This window comes from Amblyomma maculatum, chromosome 10 (assembly GCF_055883805.1).
Source record: "Amblyomma maculatum isolate TAMU_Amacu chromosome 10, ASM5588380v1, whole genome shotgun sequence".
NCBI classification, from domain to species: Eukaryota; Metazoa; Arthropoda; class Arachnida; order Ixodida; family Ixodidae; genus Amblyomma; species Amblyomma maculatum.
This window is the reverse complement of record NC_139353.1, coordinates 139,650,303-139,654,414: the sequence shown is the minus strand read 5'-3', so window position 1 is coordinate 139,654,414 and position 4,112 is coordinate 139,650,303. Positions and strand designations below refer to the sequence as shown.

General features: G+C 44.4%; 1 non-coding gene across 1 annotated transcript; it reads left to right on the top strand.

Moving 5' to 3' along the window:
- The first annotated feature begins 541 nt into the window (after window positions 1-541).
- Window positions 542-614, top strand: TRNAS-UGA (transfer RNA serine (anticodon UGA)). Its single transcript has one exon. It is a non-coding gene; the product is annotated as a tRNA-Ser (tRNA).
- Window positions 615-4,112: the final 3,498 nt, after the last annotated feature.

The window sequence follows — 4,112 nt, the reverse complement described above, 5'->3', positions numbered from 1 at the left end:
AAAATGCAGATCAGGAAGGAAGATTTCTTTGATAACTCAAGAGGCAGTGCCCTACTTTTTGAAGCTAGATCAGGGTGTCTTAGAACACGCAGCTACAAAAAGAAATTTAACAGTGGAGATGACGCATGTGCTGTATGTGGAAACTGCAGTGAAACAATTGACCATATTATACTCGAACGTAATGGTATCCATCCGGAAGTTGGTGCAGGCGCAATCACTGTTCCTGAAGCTCTGGGGTTTAGAGATAACAGTGGCCGGGTGATAAACTGGCGGTGGAAACTAGCAAAAAACGACTGGAAGATTGGTGGCTTAAAAGCTGAGAAGTGACATAATGTTAGTAATGTAGGAAAAAAATTTAATAAATAGAATGATTGTTTAGTTAACCATTTTAAATCAATAATTAAGATATAGGGGGAAAAATCAGCATGATAGCTGCTGCTACCACCCCGTTTTAAAGGGGACTCTCCTATATTCCATCCATCCATCCAAGGTTCGTATACAGACAACATAAATACCCGAGAAAGTAGCAGGGGGGACAGCGGCCGATGTGGCTCAGTTGGAAGAGCACCGGACGTGATATTCGGAGGTCGTGGGTTCGGTCCCCACCATTGGCACGTTGTTTTTTCTTCTACTTTGTGTTTAATTACTTTTCCCCTAAGCAGACTACATTACTCATTTCGTTGATTATTCAAATAAAAATAAAAAAAGACATAAAACAAAATCCCGAATGCTTTCCTTGGCTTCGCCGACTGTTGGCTTCTTTCCTTTATATATATATATATATATATATATATATATATACATATATATATATATACCACCACAGTGGTTGCGGTGCTCGACTACTGTGCCCAAGGTCGCGGGATCGAATCCCGGCCTCGCGGCCGCTTTTCGATGGTCGCGAAAAGCAAGGCGTCCGTGTAGTGTGCGATGTCAGTTCACGTTAAAGAACCCCAGGTGGTCGAAATTTCCGGAGTCCTCCACTACGGCCTCTCTCATAGCCTCAGTCGCATCGGGACGTTAAATCCATGAAAATATATATATATATATATATATATATATATATATATATAAAGGGGCCCAATACTGTAGGTCCTATTGCCTCCTAAACTGTTAACCCCACTACATCCTATTAGGGCCTACTGTGTCAACTGTGTATATATATGGTTTGGTTTGTGGGGTTTAACGTCCCAAAGCAACTCAGGCTATGACAGACGCCGTAGTGGAGGACGCCGGAAATTTCGACCACCTGGGGTTCTTTAACGTGCACTGACATCGCACAGCACACGGGCGCCTTGCTTTTCGCCTCGATGAAAAAGCGGCTGCCGAGGCCGGGATTCGATCCCGCGTCCTTGGGAACAGAAGTCGAGCGCCGTAACCACGGCGCCACCCCATATATATATATATATATATATATATATATATATATATATATATATATATATATATATATATATAATGGGGCCAAATACTGTAGGTCTTCAGTTCAGTCGTTCAGTCGTGTCCGACTCTTCGTGACCCTATGGATCATGTCACGGCACGCTTTCCGGTCTCTCACTATCTTCCTAACATCACATAACTTCTTCTGCAGTGCCTCGAGGATGCCATCTAACCATCGCGTTCGCTGCCTACCCCTTCTCCGGCGACCCTCAACCTTTCCCAACATCAAATCTTCCTCCAGCGACTCCTCTCTTCTCATCAGATGACCAAAGTAGCTGAGCTTTAACTTTAGAATTTGACCCTCCAATGAGCAGTCAGGGTTTATGGTCGACAATATCGACTGATTTGATATTCTGGCAGTCCAAGGGACTCTCAAGAGGCTTCGCCAGTACCCCAATTCAAACGCGTTAATTCTTCGGCGGTCAGCCTTTTTCACAGTCCAACTCTCGCATCCACACATCACAACTGGAAAGACAATAGCACGAGTTATACGGATCTTGGTTGGCAGACTAATGTCTCTGCTCTTTACTATGCGGTGAAAGCTAACCATTGCTCTCTTTCCCAAAAGCAGGCGTCTCCTAATTTCATGGCTGCAGTCTCCTTCCGAGGTAATCTTGGAACCCAACAAGAGAAAGTCTGTCACAGCATCCACTTCTTGTCCATTGATGCTCCAGGACTTGATAGGACAAGACGCAATGATCTTTGTCTTTTTAATGTTCAGTTTAAGCCCAAACTTCTCATTCACTTCTTGTACGCGCATCAGAAGTCTTGAGTTCTACTTCACTTTGTGCCATTAAAGTGGTATCATCCGCATATCTAAGGTTGTTGATACGTTTCCCAGCAATCTTCACTCCAGCTGAAGACTCGTCCAGACCGGCCTTCCTCATGATGTACTCTGCATATAGGTTAAATAGGCAGGGCGACAGTATGCAGCCTTGCCTCACTCCTTTTTCAATCGGAAACCAATCAGTAAGGCCATGCCCAGTTCTGACTGTGGCCTCTTGTCCTTCATACAGGTTCCTGAGGAGACGGAAGAGGTGAATTGGAACTCCCATCTCTTGGAGAGCTTGCCACAATCTGCTGTGATCTACGCAGTCAAACGCTTTCGCATAATTAATAAAACAGAATTCTATGGGTTTCTGGAACTCTCTTGCTTTTTCCATGATCCAGCGAAGATTGGCAATTTGGTCTCTAGTTCCGCTGCCCTTGTGAAACCCAGCTTGCACGTCCGGACGCTCCCGATCCACATACTGCTGCAGCCTACCTTGGAGGATTTTCAACATCACCTTGCTAGCATGCGAAATAAGCGCGATCGTGCGGTTGTTGGAACAATCTTTGGCACTGCCTTTCTTTGCAAAGGGGATGTAAACTGACCTCCTCCAATTTTGTGGCCACTGCAGGGTTGTCCAAATCTTCTACATAATGTATGCAGAATGTTAACAGCATCATGGTTGAGGTTTTGAAGCAACTCAGCTGGAATGCCATCAATTCCGCTAGCTTTGTTCTTAGCAAGGCTGTCTAAGGCCCATTCAACTTCACTGTTCAGGATGCCCGGCTCGAGATCAGTAATGACAACCGTCTTATGTTGGGTTTGCACATTCGGGTCCTTCTTGTACAGTTCTGTGTATTCCTGCCACCTCTTCTTTATCTCTGAGGCTTCAGTGAGGTCCTTGCCTGGTCTGTCCTTTATCACGCCCAGCTTAGCACAGAAGCTTCCTTTGATATCTTTGATTGTCTTATACAGAGCTCTTGTGTTCCTTAATTGGCTGTTGTCCTCAACTGGTTGGCACTGTATGTTCAGGAAGGCATTCGTATCTCTCCTTGCTATTTTCTGAAAATCCGCATTGAGAACCTTGTATATTTCTCTTTCCCCCATAACTTTTGCCATCCTCCTTTCCTCAGCTATTTGCAAAGCCTCTTCAGATAACCAGTTTGCTTTCTTGCATTTCTTTTGCTTTGAAACTACCTTAGCAGCAACTTCTTGTATGATATCAGGAACATCAGTGCACATCTCTTTGGGCTCTCTGTCTTCTAGATCTAATTCTTGAAATCGATTCCTCACTACCACACCATATTCTAATGGAATTTGATCCAGATCATACCTGAAAGACTTTCTAGTTTTTTGCGTTTTCCTCAATCGAAGCTTAATTTTGGCAACAAGAAGCTGATGATCGGTGCCACGATCGGCCCCAGGCCTTTTTTTACTGCTTGTATAGCGCTTCTCCATCTCTGCCTGCAAAGAATATAATCGATCTGATTCCTGTACAGACCGTCCGGTGAAGTCAATGTGTACAGGCGCCTCTTGTGCTGTTGAAAATGAGTATTCGCTATGGTCAGGTTGTTTTCTTGACAAAACTCTACTAGCCTGCCCAGCTTCATTTGGTCGCCTAGACCGAACTTGCCTATAATTCCGGATATTTCTTCACTCCCGACATTAGCACTCCAGTCTCCTATGAGAAAAACGACGTCTGATAATGTGGTGCGGTCTGAAAGGCATTGTATGTCCGCATAAAATCTCTCAACGTCAGCTTCTTCAGCAGTAGGGGTCGGTGCATAGACTTGGATAACTGTTATGTATCCACTTCACTTCAATCAATGATTTCACTTTGGATCCGAAGTGAAATCATTCGGTTGTTTTGGGGGTTGTACCCTAGCACTGCTGTGCCCATTCT